We start from the raw sequence: 23,340 nt of genomic DNA on the forward strand, positions 1-23,340 counted from the left end.
CACATTACAGGATATCGAGATCACTTAGAAACTATGGTAGAAGAATCTGATGAAGAGGTTACAATTGGGGATGATTTGCACATCCGGTAAAAGGAGTTGGAACCTACACCATCAAATTGAAATCCGGGATCTCTATGCAATTCACTAGAGTACTATATGTGCCAGGTATTAAGAGAAATTTAATATCTATATCAGCTCTTGAAGATAACGGATACAGAGTTACATTTATGGAGGGTAAAGTCCTAGCATGGCTGAAGAACTCAACCATAAAGAAGGCCCAAACTATAGGCATAAGATAAGGACACCTCTACAAACTTTGCACCGAGTCAAATCAAGCCCTCATTCATGAGACTTCTGACTCAAATGAGATCTGGCATTGAAGGTTAGGCCATATTCACTTTCGTGCCCTAATGTCTATGGATAAATTTGTAACCGGACTACCTAAACTAAATCAAACTCACCATGGGGCATGTAAAGGGTGTGCCTTGGGGAAAAATACTAAGGACACTTTTCCTAATAGTTTGAGTAGAACTAAAGCTGTGTTAGAATTAGTCCACTCTGACCTATGTGGACCCATGTCTGTAACCTCCATAGGAGGATTTCTGTATCATGTAATTTTCATTGATGACTTCTCGAGGAAGACCTGGATATACTTTCTCAAGTGCAAAGAATCAGAAGAGATCCTTGAAAGGTTTAAGGAATTCAAAGCTCTCACAGAAAATTCTTCCAAGAAGAAAATTAAAATACTTAGAACAAACAATGGGAAAGAATATACTTCTGAAATCTTTAAAGAGTTTTGTGTAAATGCATGGATTAAGAGGGAGTTCACTGTACCCTATAATCCTCAACAAAATGGAGTTGCTAAGAGGAAAAATAGAACTATAGTAGAGGCAGCTAGAGCAATGCTTTATGATCAAAACCTAGAGACCTCATTCTGGGATGAAGCTTCTAATACAGCCGTATACATTCAAAATAGATGTCCTCACTCTCACTTGGAAAATAAAACTCCTGAAGAAGCCTTTATTGGTGTAAAACCAGATATTAGTCACTTAAGAATATTCGGGTGCCCAGTTTACATTAATGTGCCTAAAGAGAAGAGATTGAAACTAGAACCTTCTAGGAGAAAAGGAATATTTGTAGGCTATAGTGAAACTTCAAAAGCTTATAGAATATACATACCTGGACAAAGACAAATTGAACTAAGTAAAGATGTCATTTTTGAAGAAGACATTGCCTTTAAAAAGGCCAGGAGATCAAATAAGATAGAAATACCAGATTCACACAAAGCTATGGAAGAAGATCTTGCTCCTGAGTTTCAGAGGGAGTATCCAAATGAACCTACAAATCAAAGTCAGATTCCTCTAGAGACTCAAGAAGAGGAACCAGAAAATAATCACAAGAGACCACTTTGGGCTAGAAAGATGATACAAGAAGCAAAAATCCATGTAGCACCCAAAGGAACATTCAAAGAGAGCAAAAGACCTCGCAAATTAACATATGATGCATTAATGAGTGAAATCATTAATTCTGAACCTACTGGTGTTGCAGAAGCCCTCAAGCATCAAGTCTGGAAGGATGCTATGATAGAAGTGTACCAATCCATTCTAAAGAATGATGTTTGGGACATAGTTCCTAGACCAAAAGAGAAATATGTTGTCTCGTCCAAGTGGCTTTTCAAAATTAAACATGCTGCAGATGGAGTATAGAGAAACATAAAGCATGTTTTGTCGCCAGAGGATTCTCACAGAAGGAAGGTATTGATTATGAAGAGACATTTGCACTTGTTGCCCGGTATACCTTTGTTAGAGCAGTCATAGCTATTGCAGCTGCTAAAGGATGGAAGATCCATCAGATGGATGTGAAAACTGCATTCTTAAATGGAACTATTGAGGAAGAAGTCTATCTAGAACAACTTGAAGGTTTTGTGATTCATAATGCAACTTCACATGTGTGCAAACTGAAGAAAGCTTTATATGGACTTAAACAGGCTCCCCGAGCTTGGTTTGAGAGGATCGACAACTATTTGTTGGATCTAGGATTATCCAAGAATGATGCAGATCCAAGTCTTTACTTTAAAGTAATTAATGGTGATTTGTTGATACTTATTCTATATGTTGATGATCTGCTAATTACAGGAGAAGATCACCTCATTGTTCAATGTAAGAAGGACCTAGCATCAAAATTTGATATGAAAGACTTGGGCAGTCTACACTACTTCCTTGGATTGGAAGTTTGGCAGAAACCAGATGGTATTTTTCTAAATCAAGGGAAATACACCATTGATATTCTGAAAAGATTTGGAATGTGGAACTGTAGACCAATGTCGACACCCATGGAAACCAAGCTACATAAACTAAAAGAAGCAGCAACATAATCTAGACTTGCAGACCCTACTCTTTACAGACAGATAATTGGATCACTGATGTACCTGGTTAACACTCGACCGGATATTTGCTATGCAGTGAATGCCTTGAGCCAGTTTATGTGTGAACCTCGAGAGATACATCTTGTTGCTGCTAAGCATATATTGAGGTACCTTCAAGGTACTATTAGACAAGGACTCAAATATAAAAATGTTGATCTAAATCTACATGGTTACTCTGATTCTGATTGGGCTGGAAGTGTGACTGATTGGGAAAGCACATCAGGGTGTTGCGTCAGTTTGGGATCAGCTATGATTTCTTGGATATGCAGAAAACATTCTTCAGTAGCTCAAAGCTCCACAGAGGCTGAATACATTGCAGCATCTTTGGGAGCAAGAGAAGCAGTATGGCTCCGAAAACTGCTTGTGGGATTATTTGGAGAGCCTCTAAAGCCTACTATCATCCATTGTGAGAATCAAAGCTGCATCAAACTGTCTGTAAATCTAGTATTTCATGATAGATCAAAGCATATAGAGATTCCTTACCACTATGTGAGAGACATGGTAGAAAGGAATGTGATCCAGTTGGAGTATATTAATACAAGTGATCAAACAACATACATATTTACCAAGCCATTCCCCAGAGTGAAAGCTGAACACTTCAGGAAGAAATTATGGTTGAAATGTAAGTTATTTGACATTATCTCTAAATTTCTATTTGTATTAATATAAATAAAGATGTTTAATGTGTAAACTCTTCTGTCATATGTGTGACTCTATGACTTATGGGCCTACCCTGTGTACATTATTGGAAGGTGACGATCTTTCAAATAATGAACACTTGCATCCGACATTGTAAGGTGACGACTTTACAATGATCGGTTCACTATCATGACTAATATCATGTGACTTGATATTCATGGACATGTCATGATAGTTAATATCTCTTGGGCTTATTGATAGATATCATGAGACTTGATATCAGTTGAATATCATTATGCTCCTTATGAGATGATCATGGTGGGTATTATGTGACGTAATATCCATGGAAATGCCATGACTTGTTATGGTAGACATCATGAGACGTGATGTCAATGCACATACCATAACCTGGATGTTTATGTGAAGAATGTCATGTGACTTGATGTTCTTAAACCATCCTCCAATTTCACGAGTTAGGTGATATCTTCATACTTGATTATCTTCCCTAGCTAAGAGGGAGTGTTGATGCATAGTAGCTTCAGTCAGATATAAGGGTGACCATTAATATTGATTATACATATATAAGCATGTATGTATGTATGTCAGTCCACTATGTGTGGACTGACATACATACACACATACTCCTTCCTTGTGTTTATAAGAATAATCACTTCGAATACTTTGCAAGCCGTCATCCTTATGTCTGATCGAAACTCTACATTAATTTGTGTGTGATCAGATTCTATTCTTTTCTTGCCTTGTATCGTGTAATGATCATTAAGGCATCATTGTATATAACAAGATAAAAGTTTACATGATTGTATTCATTAGATCGAACTTATATGTTCATATTTGATAAATCGAACTTGATAATGTATTTTGCACAGATCGACGACTTTAATTGGTTAAGAGTTAAGTTAACTAACATAAATAAAGTTCGCATCCCTTGGTATGTAAGGGACACGTTATGAATGGACATGCCTCCACATTGTGGAGACATGTCCCCTCATAACATGTCCCACTAAACATATATATATATATATATATATATATATATATATATATATATATATATATATATATATATATATATATATATATATATATATATATATATATATATATATATATATATTCGCCGATTTCAAGAGAGGACATAGAAATCAATAAATGCTCTCTCTCCCTTGATCGACGAATTTCAGACTTGAAGAAAACCCCTGCACTGCCATTGATACATTATCATTGTTGACATTCATATTTTGGAAGGATTAAATTCTGAATACTCCGAATTTAAAGGAAAATCTGCACATTGAACGAATTGCATCAGTCTGATATAAATTTAATTTCTTAACAATTGGCTTATCTAGAGTGGGTCAATTATTATCCCAAATTGGCATATTTTTGGCCTCAACACCACCATACTATTATCTAATATGCTCTTTTGCTTGTTCTATTCACTCATAGATGTACCTCATTGATGGTTTTTCTCCATAAACAATATGAAGGAGAGAAATCAATGCCTTAGTCACCTATTAAAAGTCAATTAAATTATTTAAAATAAATAATTATCATGTTGCAAATTCGGAAAAAATAAATTTATAAACACTGGAAAGTAGAAAAAGCAAACAAAAAAAACTTAAAAAACTTGCATCCACAATCTCTTTTGGAGTCCAAAAAATGGGTGTCATCAAATATCCAATCCACCACATTGATCCCAATAGTTGTGTTTGCATAGGAAGATCTGCTCTACTTGTTACTAACAAACATTCACTTCAAAGAAACTTTTGTTTATAGTAAAGATTACAAGCTGATGAATTAGGTTGCAAATCGAGTGACAATAGGTTAGGTCAACTCCTTATTTTCTGTAAACTACCTAAGCATGATTATAAATGTATTTGGAAATGTTTTGTCTTGGCTCCCAATTGGTTTTGCCCAATCTTGTTTGCTAATGTCCTTAAGCATTCAATGTAATGTGACAAGCAAATAGTCAAAAAATGGCGGGTGTCTATCAATTAATAGTCTATTTGCAACAACATAATTTTCTGTATTATTGGTGACTACTTGCACTATTTTGCACCTCCACTTCCACCATAACTTCTTTCAAAACACCGCACGAATAATTTACATGCTTTATCTTCCTTGAAGCATCAATTGACTACAAGAAGATTCTGCCCCCAAAAGAAGAAACTAGAAAGTTCCATTCTTTTTTTTTTCTCTTTGTCCTTCCATCAGACATGGTAGCACAATTTTTCTTCACCAAAATAGCCCGCTCCTCCTTAATGATAGATTATACTTCATCCACCTTCTGTGTAATGTACCCTAATTGGAAAAGCCCTAATTTAGCCCTAATTCTCAATTTTCAAATATACAAAGCTGGGTTAGTGTTGTGACGTATTCACACATCGCCCCAATATAAATGGGGACCCCTACTTTTTGCTTTCTGGGGTTTGTTTTTCTAGGTCTTTTAGGGTTTTGTCTATTAGCCTTTGCATGCTGAGTGTTGCCAGAGGGATCACTAAGATAGCAGGCTTTGTTTTAACTAAAGGTGAGTCAGTGGATGCTCCAAGTTAGGGTCATCTTTGAAAGTCTTCCTTAGGACAAAGTTTTGCTCTTGTTGCTAATTGTGTCTTGTTTGAGTTTGAGGAGGTCAATGAAGCTTGGTGAGTGAATATCATCTTTGAAGGTCTGAGTTAAGTCAAATTGGTGAGTGATGAAGTCTGGAATGTCATCCTGATCTTCAAATGTCCTGAAATTTGGCTAAGTTTGGAATGTCATCCTGATCACGAAATTTGACTAAGTTTGGAAAATTGAAGAATCCTCCAAAAACTAGATTTTGCATTATAACTCTTGGAGGTCTGAAACCACTCTCAAACATCCTGACAGTATATATGGAATGTTATATTCCATATATGAATCTTGATGGAGAGACCAAAATGTCAAATTTTGCTCCTGACCCTTCCAAAGGGTCTAGAGCGAATTCCTCTATAGGACATTCTACTTTGATCCAAACTTAGAACTAACTCATTCCCAGGCATTATTGAGGGAAAAACACTTATTTGGAGTGAAGAAATATGAAAATGAAGTCAAGATTTGAGCATAAGGAGGAATTTCGCTCCTGACCCTTCCAAAGGGTCTAGAGCGAAATTCTTAGAAGACACCTTTTTCTTCCTAGTTTGCAATGAAAGTCTTGTTCCTTGGACATGGTGGGGGTAGATTGATATGTTCTTGCCTTAGGAAGTGATTGAAAGCATTGAAAAGTGAGGATTTTCTCCAAGATTGTGAATTTCACTCCTGACCCTTCCAAAAGGTCCATAGTGAAATTCTTCATAAGCCTCATTTGCTTCCTTGTTTAGACTACCAACCTTGTTCCTTGGGTGTATTTGGAAGGAAAATGATGTTGTCTTTGCATTTTGTAGTAATGGAATATGAAAGAATGGAGGATTTTTGACCAAGACAAGAATTTCGCTCCTGACCCTTCCAAAGGGTCTAGAGCGAAATTCATATGAGACCCTTTTTTCTTCACAAAACCTTGAAGTGAATGCTAACTTGGACTGGAGGATGATCAGGAGAGGTCTAATAAGTTATATCCACGCCAAAGAAGGGAGGAAAAAGGTGAAAAGGAGCCTAAAATGAGAATTTCGCTCCTGACCCTTCCAAAGGGTCCAGAGCGAAATTCACTTTTCCTCTATTTTGCTCTTTGATATGGCCAAGTTTTGGATTTTTGAGGCATGGTTGAGGAGGATTTGATGCATATTTGCCTTTGAGAAGAGGTTTGAGGCGATGAAGTGGTAAAAATCAACCCAAAAGGAGAATTTCGCTCTTGACGCTTCCAAAGGGTCTAGAGCGAAATCCTCTGTTTGACCCCCTATCTTGCCTAAAATGATGAAAACGACCTTGTTTTGAGCTAAAAGGATGGTAGATGGATTTGATTATTGTGAGGAGAAGTGAGTTTGATCAAGCTTGAAGGCAAAGAGAAGCAATGGAGTGTGAAATCAACCTTAGTCAAGAAGTTTGCTCCTGACCCTTCCAAAGGGTCCAGAGTGAAATTCCTAAAATCTACCTTTTCCTCTCAATTTTATGTCTAGCCAAGTGTGAATCAAGATTGAAGATGTCCTTAGGCATGGCTTTGAGTTGCTTATGATCACCAAACGTGAAGGAATTGAGCTAAAATTAGAATTTCGCTCCTGACCCTTCCAAAGGGTCCAGAGCGAAATTCTTGAAGGACACCTATTTTCCCTTGGAGATGGTCAAATCCTTGGTTTTTATGGCATAGATAGGTGTGGAGTGACGTGTCCTTGCCTTTTGAGGTGGTTTGGAGTTGAAAGAATGAAGAAATGTGCTCAAAACTAGAATTTCGCTCCTAACCCTTCCAAAGGGTCCAAAGCGAAATCTTAAATAGGTCTTGTCCCTGGCCATGATTTTTAGCAAAATTATCCTTTCTAGCCATTTTGAGGGTCAAACAAGTGTTGCATGCATGGGAGAGGGATCCAAAGATGAGAGTCCAAGTATAGAGAGTGAAAAGTGTAGATCAGGAAATTGAAAATCATCAAAACAATAGCAATTAGGACAACCACAAAACCTAAAGCTGCTATGAAAGCAATCCTAATCCAATCAATGAAGACATAAAGACAAGATATTCAAATCAAATGAAATCGAAGCAAAACCGACGCAGATATCTCCTTCATGTGGCTCCATTGTTCTTCTTTCACCTTCAAATTTGATGTGGATCTCACCTACAAGTGCAAAATGCAAGTGGAAAGCAAGTAGTTGAGAGATGAAATTCGCAGCATAAGGTTACTTGAAAATGTGATTGATTCTTCTTTCATTGAAGAAAAATCATCCAATTTATAGACAAATTGGAGAGAGGACAAGATTAGCATGAAGAGATTTGAAAGGAAATTCAAATCAAGAATGGCAAAATTATGACAAATGTATGACAATTTCTATGCAAGGTGTATGACAAATTATGGCAAATTATGACAAGTTGCTATTCAAGATGTATGACAAATTATGACAAGATTGAAATGCCATTCCCATGACAAAAGGGAAGAGAGAAAATAGCCTCCATGATTGCAACAAATGGAAGCATAAACATAGGAGAAAATGAGGGAATGAAATTAGGGGAAATATTAGAAAAATTAAAGAAAGTAGGAGAAATAGAAATTAGGAATTAGGAGAAATTAACAAATTAGAAAATTGAGGAAAAAGATGAAATAGAAATTAGGTGAATTAATTAATAGGTTTTCATCCATTAATTAATTCATGAAAGAGACCTAGGACTAAATAAATAGATTTATTTAACCCACAAAGAAGAAGAAAAGGATTAAATGAACAAATCATAAAACCCTAGAAATAAGAGGACAAGGAATTAGGTCAAGACAACAAGAAATTAATGTAGGTTCGATCATGATTCTAATTGACAAAGGACCAATGTTGATAAATGATTGAGATTGATTGACAAAAATCAATGACAAATTGACCAAGATTGACAAGGAGATCAAATTGATAGGCGCCAATTGACAAGGAACAATGACTAATCGATCCAAATTGACATGATTGAAAAGGACAAGGATTGATGACGAATCGATCGCAAAATGACAAGATTGACAAGGACAAGGATCGATGACGAATCGATTGCAAAATGACAAGGCTGACAAGGACAAGGATCGATGACGAATCGATTGCAAAATGACGAGATTGACAAGTTGATAATCGCAAATGATTACTAACAAGCTAAAGATGATTGAAAGATTGACAAGAGGACAAAACCCTAATTCTATCATCGATTAGGATTGACGATGTCCAAAATGATGATAAATGAGCACGCACCATGATGCGATAGGATAAGATTGACCAAAATCATGACTGAAGATTGCTATCGACAAGATCCAATTCGAAAGCGATAAAAATGAGGAATGCATAAGGACTCGATGCTCGCAAATGATAAAGACCAAGTGCGCAACATAGAAGAAATGTTAATGCGACGCAAGAACCCTAAAATAAGACAATGCGCAAATGTTAAAGTATGACTCCACAAGTGTTGACCATTTTTAGACGTCTACAAAAAGGATAGACCTTGGTGAAGGAAAACAAGCAAGTCAAGAATTTCGCTCCTGACCCTTCCAAAGGGTCCAGAGCGAAACTCTCAATTTCACCTAATTTGCTCATGATGAAGGTCAAGTGGTGGATTCCTAGGCTTTGGTGGGGAGAAGGCTAGCATATGCTTGTCTTGGAGGCATTTTGGAGTGAAGAAATGATAGAATTTGAGCCTAATTTAGGAATTTCGCTCTTGACCCTTCTGAAGGGTCCAGAGCTAAATCCTTAAAAACTCTATTTTGCTCCAATTTTTGCATCAAACTTGGTGTTGATTGAGATTAGAGGCATCTTTAGGCATGCATTTGAGCATGTTGTGGTCACAAAATGTGAAGATTTTGTCCTAAAATAGCAAATTTCGCTCTTGACCCTTCCAAAGGGTCCAGAGCGAAATTCCTTATAGGTCCTGTCCTTGGCCAAGGTCCAAAGCAAAATCCTCTTTTTTGGTCTTTTTGGAGGTCAAATCAATGATGTCTTCAGGAGAAAGCGATTCAAAGGTCAAGAAAAGTTCCAGGCAAGGAGATGATGAAATTTGAGCTAAAATGCAAATTTCGATCCTGACCCTTCTAAAGGGTCCAAAGCGAAATTCTTATAGGGCTTGTCCTTGGGGAGGATCTTGAGCGAATTTCATTCTAATGCCTTTTTGTTGATGATTTAAGGAAGAAAATGCTAGGTGAGATAAATATATCATGTGTACTTAATCATCTTTTGGTTTGTTTTGCAGGTGGAAGAAAATCAGGCCAGGACAAGGACGGGCTATTCTAAGCCCATCACCATCAAGGACATCCCAGATGCATAAAGGAGGACTCAAGGTGTTTTGAAGCGTTGGAAGACTTCAAGTGCTCGAGGAGTTGCAAGCTAGCCTCAAGACCTCATTCTACCACATGAAGAAACCACATGATGACAAAGAAGAATGACACTTCAAGGCGAGGTATGCTACCAGAGAAAGAACACTTGACAATGAGGAAGCCTCATCAAGCATATGGGTGTCAAGGAGGTACGTCATTCATCGTGTCAAAAGACAAAAAAGAGGTCAACCAAGACACAGACGTCAGACAAGGTGGCATCCTAGTCATTTTTCCTCTAGTTGGATTGCTCCACCTCAGCGTGTCCAGATTCAGTGTACCTAACTCAACAGTGATGGCACAAACTTCAGTGTACCTACCCCTGCTTCCTATTGGTCCTCACTCTTGGAATGTAATTTTCTCATTGGTTAGGGAAGTTTGTTATAACAAACCCTAATTAGGGTTTCTATCCTGTAATCCTAGCCATTGATTCTAAGTCAATCAGAGCCATCAATCTGTAAAGGGTTCTCTATATAAATCCCTGGCTCCTCATTTGTGGAGGTTAATAGTTAATAGTCAGAGAATAGGAAATAGTTAGAGAGAATAGTCAATAATTAGTAGCATTTTAGAGTAGAGCAGAAAGAGAAGGCAAAGATTGTTGCCAAGACATTGTTGCAAAAGACATGTAAACTTCATTGAAGGAATGGTGAATTCTATGTGTTGATTCTACAATTTGCATGGTCTCTATACTTCTCAAATTTAATTTCATGTTATTAGATGAATGGAAGAAATTTGTATGATCAATAGTGAAATTTGTATATCCATACTACTAGCGGTTTGTTGATTGCAAACTTGCCTTGCGTAGTCAACTGGAATCATTTAGCTTAAGTTTAACTTCAATTATTGCTTCTTCATTGATATGCATCAACCTGACGGTGTCTATGCTTGTAGCGGTGATCTGAACATCATAAAGCTTTCCTTAGAAGATTGCACTAACCTTGCGGAGATGATCCTAGCATGTCAAAGCAAGACTTAGTTAGAGTTTCATCAAAGGTCATCCAATGCTCCTACATTCTTAGTGTTAGAATTAGATTCCTCTCCAACCCTTATCCTTTTTTCCCTTTTTTAAAAATCAAGGATCAGTAAAGACCCACGTTCCAGTGATATCCAAAGTAAATCAGATGCTCAGGTCATCAAATGTAAGTCCCCTTGTGATTCCAGCAAAATCACATCATACCGCAAGAGCTTATCCACAAGTAGAGAACCTACATACAAGAACCTTGGAGCTACTCCGATTGATCCTTCTGTGAGATCTTCAACATTCGAGGAAGCTTTATTCAAGAGAGGATAAGGTACCTTTAGGTATTTTATTCTGTGTTTGGTCGTGTACAAAAAACACATCAACAGTTAGAAATACCTTTCATTTGATTAAAGCCCTGCAAAACAGGTTAGAAGCCATTTACAATGATAATTCAATAAGCAGATTATCATAATTAAGCATCATTAAATTCATGGCAGAATTATCAATTCAATCATAAAGCGTCTAAATATTTAATATATTTGGAAGGCTCAACTATAGGAGAGCATGGGAGAAAATGACTTTCGATGGGGTGTCTTGGATTCTCTACCCTGTTGACGTGGCTAAAATCGTATTGCTACAACTCTATTTGGCCAACACATAATAGAATCTACTTGCTAAGTATCCTATCCTCTCTTGTATAAGGAAGCCCTAATGCTGTTTTTAATTGATCAATGGGGACAACCTCAAGGTTCCAAATGTCAGTTCATGACTGCGGGATAGCTCAACGGTTGATGTGTTTTGCTAGGAGCACAAGGGGCCTTACGTTTGCAACAAATTGGTTTGCCGCGATTCTCTAACTGCGAAATAAAAACAAAGCAGAAGGGTTTAGGAGACCTAAAATTAACAAGACTGGTGTGCGAGTAGACGGATTCAACATAACCAATCCCTGCTTGGCCAGAATAACTCACAACCTCACATGAACGGTGCAATCTTCAAGGGGACTTAGAAGATTTTCAGACTGCGGGTGCATGGTTAAGCACCCAATTCAAGCGCAACTCAAACAGACACCTGCAATTGAACTAAACACAGTTTTAATGGCTCGGACTAACCATACACAGGGATACACAATCAGCATATCCCCAATGGTATGAACCTGAATCCATCAAATACCTGCACACCAAAAATAATCTATCTAAACCTGTTGAAAGAAACCATGCAAACAGAATAAAACCAAGATGATAAACACCAAATCAATGTCCATTATATTGATATTCGCTGCTATTACAACAATTTCTGCAGCATTTCTATGCTACTACTAAATTTAACCTTCTAAAAAAAATTCTAACTATCTAACCAGAATCTAACAATCTAATTGTCTAACTCTAAAAATCTAACAATCTCCCCCTAAAAATCTAACCCTTTAAAAGAGAGGCATCCTCCCTTTTATAGATTTTACAATTCAAACCTAGGGCCAAGATTGACTGCATCCAAGGGCTGCAATCTGCCTTCTAGAACTTGGTAGTTTTAACCCATGCCTAGTTACTATTAGTTATTCCCCCAACCACATTTCCAACTACCTACAATTGTTTGGCTTTAATTCGGTCAATCAGGTAGTTGAACATAACTGATCGGTGTCCCCTCATTTTAAAATATCTTGAACGGGGCCCATCGACAGTCTTTTACATTTAAACAACTCAGTTTATAAACTGATTTTCTGGAAGTTCTTCCAGTAGTATATTTCGGAGAATGCATATTTTGTAGCATTCTGTGTTCTTGGTCTTCAATCTCGTTGGTGGATTTCAACTTTGTGGTCTGTGATGGTGCACTTCTCTGTGCTTCGTCTTGCGCTCTATGGTGCGTTCTGCATTCTCACTTCCTGGCGTTGATCGCGATCATGTCTTCTCGACCTCGTCCTGCAAACAATGAATTCCATGTGGATTAATCATTTTGAAAAATTAAATAAATTAATTTAACAAACATTAAATTTTAGGGCGATATCGAGCCTCGTCTTGTCAAAGACGAAAGATTTTTGCATTTAAAATCTCCCCTTGCGAAATTAGGGTTTTAAGTTCAAAATGCGAGATTTAAACCCCTAAGTTAAAATGCCCCCTTTGTGACGAAAATCGACCAATTTGTATGTTTTGAGAGTTTTAAATTTAAAACACCCCCCCTTTTTAACCATTTTCGGTTGTTAGACCCCTTTTGTGATATTTCGCTTATTGAATTTTCGGCTTTATAACTCCTTTTGCACGAATTTAGGTTCTTGTTGAAGCTTTTCCTTTTCGGCTCATTGGTTCAATTTGCGTGAACCTTGGCCTTCTACTTCATTTTCGGCCTATGAAGTGACTTTGCGATTTTTAGTCTTGCTTTGGGCTCAATAAACCTAATTGCACGAATCTCACTCTTGAATGATTTTCGGCCTTTAGAAAGACATTGCGCGATTCTGATTCTTGAATGATTTTTGGCCTAAAAGCTTAAAATGCGAACTCAGGTTCCTTATCATTTTTCGGTCATATGAAGCCTATTGAGCACAACAGAGTTTCTTTTTACATCATTTTCGGCCTATGAGCGAATTTGGGCGAATTAGACTTTTATCATTTTTGGTCATTTGGTGAACTTAATGTTTTTGGGTTTTCGGCTCAGTGAGGTAACTTTGTGAACTTGGTCTCATTTTCGGCTAAATGGGGGCTTTTTGCACGAATTTATACTCTTACTCCATTTTCGGCCTAAATGATGGTTTTGCACGAATTGAGCCTTTGAGTCTTTAAGTTAAAGTGCCTTTGAATGAAATTCGGGCATTTTGATATAAATGCACGATTTGCCTTTATATTTTTAGACGTTCCTCCTCATTGATTTAACTCGGGCCTTTGGAGTGAACGGTGCGATTTTAAACTTAGTCGTTTTGAATGCCTAACCCTTGCTACTTCGACACTTTGAGAGACTCTACGCGATTTTGGTATGACTCGGACTTTTTAGGGCAACTGCGCGACTTCACGCGACTTTGCACTAAAACTCGACACCTTATAAAATGGGTGACTTCCTTACGCTTTGCAACTCAGCATTGGGCGGGTTTTTGAGCGATTTTTAAACCTTTTGCTCTGTGAAACTCGCATGATCTTGGTGAGATGCGCGATTTTCCTTTTCAACTTATGCCCAACATACCCTAGGCCCAAGAGTGTATATACCATCCCTCTTGGCCTCATGTGGCCAATGCCATCCATATGAGATGGTCTACCCAGTGAGGTGTCTACTTCCTGCTCCCCCTCATCTTGCCAAACATTTCCCTCTCCCTATGATTGGACTTCTTGTGCTGACCCACCATGATAGAGGTGTGAGATTACAACAGGGTGTCCTGGAAGCCCATCTCTCCTAAGCCCAAAGGCAGTACCCTCTGTACCCCCTTGGCCTCATGGGACTATCTGGTCCCCACCTTGAGGTGGCATACCTAGGAGAGTGCACCATCTCCGTACCCCTCTTGCAATCCTTATTTCCTCTACCATGGCTGGAAACATTCAGAGCATATGAAGGAATACATTCTACATATAATATATTAATGCAGAGTATCATTAAATCAGATTAATATTTACTGTGATTTATATGAGCAATCATAACAGAAGTGTAATGTTAATCATAAGTATGCAGAAACATATGTAAATTGTTACAACACTTATTATGCTATGCACAGAAAACTCATACCAAACTGTAGTAACCAGACGAACTGCTGAATATTTAATATCATATAAAATATCCTATCTGAATCCTTCGATGCCTCCTCTTGGATGTTAGAATGGTCTCTTATACATCTTCCATGCTTGAGGATCATGCCCATTCCCTACAGTCACGCTGTTTGTGAAGAGACACTTTCCTATAACTGACTGCTGCCCTTTCATAACCCACGTTTAACCACATCTGAACTGATTCACTTATTTTTTAAAATTAATTAATAGTTTATGAGCAAGATTGTTCCACCTCTTAATATTTAGCAAGCCGGATATGAGTTAGGGGATTGAACCATAAAGTTCGATTCCATGAAACTGTGATGTCTTACATTCGTATGACAATTTCATTGCCTGGATCTGCTGACTGAGGGGTGGGGTTCGCTGATTATAGATTATTGATTTGGGGGCATGACATTCTGTCTCAAAATTGGGCCCCAAAGATCATCAATAGAAGGAGATTTGAATCCCTGATCAGCTATGTTAATTTCATCGATCATTGCTTGCCAATAAGGGGACCTAAAACACCAAAAAATAAATCAGAACTTAAAAAAAAAAGTGCAAATTATAAACCCTTGATAATAATATGAAAATAATAATTAATAAGTCATAATAAACATGTTACCTTGCTGCTCTGAAGGAAATGTCACAAAAAGCCCAAAAATACCGTTGCTTTCCTCATGATATGTGGTGTCTTTGTTCTAAACTTCCAACTCATGCTTTTCAATGTTGGTTGGGAACCATGAGTATTTTGTGGGACAACCCAATCCCAAAATATGAACTCTAGGCCTAATGCTAGAAGAACCCAATTCAATTCTACTTCTAGACATTGAAGTTGTTGAAGTTGCACTTGCACCTATTGTTTGGTTTTGTCTTAATCTTTGCTCCTTTTGTAAGAAGGTCCTCCATTTGTATTGTCATCTCTCTCACAACCTTAGGCTAAACATTTGGGCATAAGGAAACATCACTTCTAGCTTTGTGGCTTGGTGATATACAAGATTATTAATGCTCCCTTCTAGAAACCTCACACCACAATATTTGCAAAACACTTGCCCTTTTTTGTGCCCAGCATACCATGCTTCCAAGCAAGGTTTTTCCTTTGTGTTTTAGATATGTTAAGAATTGAAAACGCTGCACCATGGAGAGAAAAGAAGGGTTAATTAAAAAATGCAAGCAACAAAGCTACAAAATTTGTACCAAAAAGTTACAGAAATAGACAAGAAAGATAAAACGAGATGCAATAAAAAAAATTAAAACAACATAATCCAAGAATTTAAATTATTTTTTTTCTTTTATTTTATTAGGTTTTAAATTTGACAATGTACAAAATTGAAATTCTGAAAAGTTTAGCCATAAAACATAAAGAAGAAAGAACAAGACAAAAATTGAAGACTTTCAACTTTCCTTGACTCTATTCTTGAAGTTGGAAGCTGGAAATGTGTAGCTCAAGTCTGATGCCATATATCAGCTCCTCTTGGCACAAATCCACCATCAATTGAACCCTATCAGTTCCTTGTACAAGAATGTTCAGCTCCTTTGAAGACAAAAATGATATTGAAGTAGACGGAAAACAATTTGAAAGCAAATGGGCAAGTGAAAATGGCCAAGAGTAAATGAAATGTGGTTTTAATGTCTTTAGGGGCCTATTAGGTTTACATTTGATGTGTTTTTATTTATCGAAGTGGGTTGTTTATAATGATTTTTAAGTGTGGCCACTATCCTTATAGACTTGTCGAGCCTAACATCAGGACTCATGAGTCTCTATACACCCATGAGTCTAGGCATGAGAGTTGGTGAGTTGAAGCCACAAATTTGCTGAGGTCATATTGAAGTCTCACAGTAAGACTCACTAGTCTTTGTAGATCCACAAGTTGCAAAGAATTGTAAGTTTAGGCATGGATGTAACAAAGTTATGAGTTGAAGACGTAGACTTGCTTGGGTTGCCTTGAATTTTCTACAAGTCAAAGACATAGACTTGCTAGGGTCTCCTTGGATTGAAATTTGCAAGTTTGGGTGAGGACTTGGTGAGTCCCAATGCTTTTGGTTTGTATAAACCACAATTGCTTATGATTTGAATGTATAATGGTCTTCTTTGGTTAAATGTAATCTTGACTTGTAAGATCAGATAATTTTTAGTTTCATAGATGGAGTGCCCATACTATATATGAAAGATATAGAAGTGAAATTCCATATGATGTCCATTATAAATGAGCACATAGTTGGATGCAATGGTCTCAAATTTCAAGGAGTATTGTATATATGGCATGGCCTACAAGGGTACATTGTAGAGCGATGCTTTTAGTGTGTTGAACTTGCATTGATGCAAAGGCATCTAGTGGACTATTGACTTTGTATGCAAGATTTGGTTAAATGGCTATAGGATGTGAGAGAAGCCTAACAAAATTTTTAGATGGAAGTTTAAAATGTTGAAGATTTATAGCTGCGAGAGAGATTTTCTGAAGAAGCCTTGCCAGCTGTTCTTATCTGATGTGGAGTGATTCTGTGCTGGCTGCCATTTCTATTCCTGTATGGAGTTCGTCAGTTGCCTTTCCTCCTTGCGTCGGTGGTGCAACCGACCTCTTTCTTTATGCGTGACTCTTGTCATTCCCGTGGGGAAGAGTAATGGCTAGTTCGGGAGAGTACGTGAAGAGTCTGGTCTTTTTCGTGCGTTGATTGTTCTCTTTCTTGTTGCGGGTTATGACGGATTCCTATATAAGGTTGGTGATAAGGCAGCCATGGGTAGAGCTGAAGGCATTCCGTCATTCATTTTTTGTTTGATAATCACCCTGTGTAATGTTCGAGCTTTTGTTGGAGATCATTTATGCTGCGATCTTCATCATTTTTCAGTCTTCTCTCTGTGAAGGTTCAGGCTCTCTTGAGCAGGTTCAGATTACTGTGGGTTGTTATATGATAACAATCGTATTTAGTTCTTGACTTCTTATTAGTGTATCATACTTGCTATCATAATAAAAGATTCATTTTGTGTGGCTGGGTTTTTCACCCTCAAGTGGAGGGTTTTCCCAGGATAGATTCTATGCATCTTGTTTCAGTTTTCTATATTCTGGTTCAAGTTTTAACACAAAAGGCCAAGAAAACTTTGAAGCTCAATGAGATTTCATGGGCAAGGCTAGTTATTGACAACCTCAATGTTTTCTAGGTCAACATTTAGATACAAAATTTCTAAAACTAATGGGATTGTCTTCAATGTAGCAAAATTAGTTTTCTCCCTATAGAGAAGGGACTAGCACATAACTAAGATTCTAATTGTACAACCAATTGTTAGACATTTTAGCATCAAAACCTTAACATTTCAATGTTGACTTGTACTTTAAATGGGGCATAGTTTCAAAAGAATCCATCTTGAAAGATTTGTGACACCAAAATGATTCACGCCTAGTGTGCTTATAATGTGTTGGCAAGGAGACAAACCAAAATTGGGAGGTTCTAGAAGTATGGGATGGATATTTTAGATACAAAAATAACTAAGAAACGGATTAACACACATTTATATGAGAGTTATATAGAATAAATGCATTTTTATTATTTATAGATGATAATAATACAAGATAGTGCAAGAACAAGAGTTAGATTGAGGAATCCCATAAAGTCTTGCTGAAAATTTGCGTATGCTAGAAAAACCAAGCTAGCTATTTCATTTAACTATTCAAAGAATGCTAGGATACATGTTTGTATGATTATGTCGAGAATCTATTACAATGATAGATCATCTTGTGTGATAGTTCTAAATGTTAGTTTGAGTCCTAATGTGTGGTTTTGCAGGTTGGGGTAATTTGGTATTATGATTTTGTTGCGCCTTTGAACAACAAAATATTGGAGGTTGGAGTTGTTTGACACATGGATATCTTTGAGTGGTATTGTTGGTGTGCAAGGTACCAATGTGGGGACTATGTATGTTGAGGTTGTGCACTAGTTTATAGGTTGATGACTTCCAAGTATGCCCTTAAATTATTGGCCATTTGAACATTGCCTCATATTACTGGCACCATGGGTGGGAAGAACACATGTATTGAAAAAGAAAGAGGGAGTTGCTCTTGCCTTGTCATCTAGTTGAAACCCTAATTTTGAACTTACTTCAAGATTTTAGGGTTGTGGACCCCTTTTCCTTGGCCTTCTTAAAATTTCTCTTCTATACAACAATTTTGCATGTCTTCTTTAAGTTACTAGATTATGGAAACCGTTGACTTAGTCTAAAGGCCTTTTTCAAGGGCCAATGTGCCACGTAGGATTAGGAACATGGAAAGCCTTGTAGGCAAAAATATGGGTTTGCAACAAGGGTGGTCCCTGCAAGACAATCTTTGGGATTGGAAGGTTCACTCCCAATCTATCCTAATGCTGAGCCTAAAACTATGGTGCTAGGGGGGAGGGGTGAAAAGGGATAAAGATTTGTTGAAAGCAGATAAAGAAAAACGTAAGGCTTATGCCAAATAGATAAAGTCTCTAAAACATACATAACACCCATCGGTGAACAAAGACAAGTTGAGAATTACTTTGGACAAAAGTCCTTTTTATTAAGTTCATTATCATTGCAATGTCATATGCATACTCTTCAAGAGACATACATAGAGGCTCTCTTGTATAGTAGAGAAAGGACACAAGAATCAACCAATATATTAGGCTCAAAAGCTTAGTTGTACAAAGTGTCATTTTCTTTGAATGGGCACAAAGGCTGTTATTTATAATCTAAGCTACCCAATCCATAATGAATTTTCTGCTCAATTTACTTTTGAAAATTGAAACCCATAGAGGAAAAGATCTCTCTACAAATTTTGATGGCTTAATTGGTCTTCTTGGTGGTTGGACATGGCTATAGGATCCTTGGTGATTGGCTCATGATGTCCACTGCCCAATGCTGCACTACTACGACATTGGTAGATGAAACTTGCCCACTTGGTGATGTATAATTGTTGGCTATGAATGCTAGGCGCTGTCTTTCTAGAAATTTTGAATTTTGTAAGTGATTGGCCTGCCTTTGCTATTCTAGTGTTGTAGACCTACTTAGGGTAATGTGGGGAAGCTGCAAGTATCAAAATCGTGTTGCTGGGATGCAAGGAGAAGCATTTATGTGTTGCAATGGCCGCGTGGCTTGTAGGCCATCAAATGAATTTGTTGGTGGTAGATTGGATGGTCTGTGCTCCTTTATGAAATATTTGCCTTTCACCTTTCTAGGAATGCTTGTGATCAAGTCACGTGACCTCAGTTAACTTATGATTGAAATTGATAGAAGAAGTGGGGATCGCTGATACTTATGTGCAGCACCTTTTGAATTTATTATTGCCTTATGGCCACGTGTCACAATGCCAAGGCTTTTCAATGAAAACCTTTTTTGCTTTTCGTGGAAGTTTTGTGAATTGTCAGATAAGATCTGATGTGGAGCATTAGATAGTAAGTGTTCATCGGGACTTAGAAATCTGCCAGAACTGCATCAAAATACTATTATACAACAATGGATTAAAGTGGGGAGGCCTGTAGATGCAGCCGGACACTTTTATTGGCCGAATTAGTAAGGTGGGAGAAATTCACTATAAAGGACTCACTACAGAAGCGTTTTGAACTTTCATCATAAAGGATTCAAAGGATTATGAAATTCTCTTCAATAATATAACTTAATGGCATCTCAAATATTAAACTCCTTGCAAATGTGTTTGTTTGAAGCCTCATTTTTGTTGAAAGCAAGATTATGACAATGCCTAGAGCTCCTAGAGGGGATTTTTCTCTATATTCATTATAGGAGTTTTCCTTTATAATTCACCATACAAATGCAGAAGCACAGGGTCATAACAGCAAGCAGATAGTTCTAGAGAAGATATAAATATTTCAACAAAATGACGGATGAAAAGTCTCAAGCTCCGCACATCAGAACTGAGCAACATACAAGAAGAAAATAGATTAAAAAAGAGCCAACAATCCATGGAGCAGGCTGCCACGTTGCTTGAGAATTTTGACACATATGAACATATCATACGAGAAGATGTTGGATGCACAATCCTCAAGTTCTCCCACAGTGAAATATAAGTGACAATACTTGGAAAAAATTCAGATGCCTCTCAATTTTTCACATCACATAGATAATAAATATGCTAGAGAGAATGAATATGGGAAATAAAGTTGAAAGGTAAAAACTTATTAAGGGAAATTTTTTTTTTAAAAGGGTTTTTAAGCTCTACCATGTTATTCCACCTATTCCCATACCAAGTATATTGGTTGCTAATGCCAAGAGCAACCCTTTTATGTGCAAGAAAATTAGCCAAATTTTTTGTTTCTCCCTATGAATGCTTTAGAGAGATGCAGTTGAAGAGGTCAGTGATGTTTCCAGCATAATATTTGAGTTTATTATCTGCCAACTATAAGTTGACACTTTTTTGATCCTGTTTATTAACAATCATAGTCTCCCTCACCTTGATGGGTCTAATGAAATCTCTAACAGCCACTCTACAACAAGAGCCTTGGCTTCATTTATATTATCAGTTGATATTCAAATGCCAAAAGAAAAAGGCATTGAATTACCTTTATCTGCTCCATCAAAGTTCAGCTTGAAAGGGCCGAACATGGGAGGCAGTGTTCTTGCTAAAAGTCTTTCTGAGCTACTTGCATTGATATGGAAATTGGCTTGTGCTAGAAAAATTAAATTAATCATCAAGCTACCGATATGTTGATGAGATTATAGTAACTTCTCATGGGTAGAAGGCCTATTAAATCAATGTTTTTGATATCATTGACGATGTTTAAAGTCTCTTGAATACTTGTTTCATTATTGCTGAAGAAGTTTTTGAAGAATCTTCTCTCTGATTTCTTGAGATTTGTCTTCGGTACCATTGCTACTGGCAGATTCAATAGATCTTGCTTCAAAAAGGCATAGAGGTTTTATGTCACGAGTTTGTCTTCTAGGAACTATCTTCCCCATACCTACATATATGCATAGAATCTAGAGACATCTATCCATATGTTTAGCCTGTAATATTGTCCCGTTCAAGTATCAAGAGGGGTGATGAAGAGTTAATTTTGGTGTATGGTCTCAATGATCTAGTTGTAACTTATATACTTATCTATAGAATTTGTTGACTTAATGTGTTAAGCTAGTCACTAGATAAGTAGCTTAAGTATCTCCATACCCTCTAGCATGCATGAATTACAAGTGTTTAGTAAGCTGGGATATGTGCTTGTATAAATGCTTGGAGCAGCTCTATGCGTTGAATGTGGCAAATTAGTAAATGATGGACCAGTTCTACCACATTCACATTTTCTTGTTCTTTTGTGAATTATACCATGTATTTGTTTCTTGCTCTTTGTCAACATCTGCTATTAGAGTTCTACAATTTTTTCTATGAATTTCAAAAGCATTCCTCACAGCTACAATTTCCTTTCCAATAATAAAATGAAGCAGCAAATTGGAGTTTTCAGATCCTACAAATGAGGACATCTAGTTCTGGAGTATCCCACTTGCTTTTTCAGCTTTCAAAGCACGGTTCAGCCTGTCTTCTGTTCAAACAGGAGTTTTCAACAATTTTTCAATTTGTTCCATTTTGACGAATTGCATGAAGAAGTGCACTGACATGACAAAGAAGTCAAGAATTTATGTTGCGAAGAATAATTCTATAGAAGATTAGCTCTTTTTAGTTTTGTTTGAGACAAAGCATGATGAGGGGAGTCTGGTCACACACACCACGACTGGTCAAGAAGAGTGACCTTGCAATATACTGCATTGCAAGTCAAATGAGTGAAACTCCTATTAAGATGCTAAATGGTAAAAATGTTCATATTGGAGATGTTTTATGTGTACTGGGGTTGAAAACGAATTTAATCTCAATAAGCCAATTTGAGGACATGAGTGTTGTTTAAAAAGGCTAAATGTATAATAGAAAATAATAAAAATTAAGCTGTGGGTGTATAAGAAGAAGATTTAGGTCCTTAAAACTTATTGTCAAGTCCTCTAGGGAATATGTCCCATTTTCTGATCTTCTCATAAAAGCTCAATTATGCCAAGAATGTCATAGGCATCTTAATCATCCTTATCTCAAACTTATGTTATTTTGACTTTGACTATGGTACATTTCCTTTTTAAAATAGTGGCATGTAGATGCTTTTAATGGGGATTGCATGAATGGAAAGCAAGAGAAAGAACTTTGACAAAGGAAAAGTGTGGGAGCAAATAGAAGTTGGATATGGTGCAGTTTTACTCATGGGCACATGCCCAACCTCACTTAGATGACCAAAATATTCATCACTTCTATATGGCATAGATAATTTCTCAAGAATGACTTAGATCTATCTTGTCAAAAGAAATCCCAAGCATTTGAGGCATTCTAAGAATTCAGAAAGGATGCATTTCAACTCTCTTTAAGAGGACCAATAATTGTTTACACTCTGCAGATTATGTTTGCAGTCTAAGATTTACACTCTGGTCTGTAATGCCTGAAAACTAAAAAGTAATACTGTATGTTATGTACATTATTGAAAGATCATCGATTGTCACTTTACAAGATAACTTATGATTGAATCATGGGAGTGATTTGATGCTTGGCTAACCTGTTGCCATACTTAGCTAACCTTTGTTCATGCTTGGATCTGCACATTCTAAGAATTGACGAGCAGCAGATCCTCTTGCTTGAGTGTTGGATGTAGTATTGTGTGACTAACCTTTTC

At 37.1% G+C, this 23,340-nt stretch overlaps 1 protein-coding gene across 1 annotated transcript in view; it reads left to right on the plus strand.

Moving 5' to 3' along the window:
* LOC131042841 (microtubule-associated protein RP/EB family member 1A) overlaps nt 1-23,340 on the plus strand; it is a 62,179-nt gene that overhangs the window by 35,738 nt on the left and 3,101 nt on the right. The window lies entirely within an intron of this gene.

This window comes from Cryptomeria japonica, chromosome 9, assembly GCF_030272615.1.
Source record: "Cryptomeria japonica chromosome 9, Sugi_1.0, whole genome shotgun sequence".
NCBI lineage: Eukaryota > Viridiplantae > Streptophyta > Pinopsida > Cupressales > Cupressaceae > Cryptomeria > Cryptomeria japonica.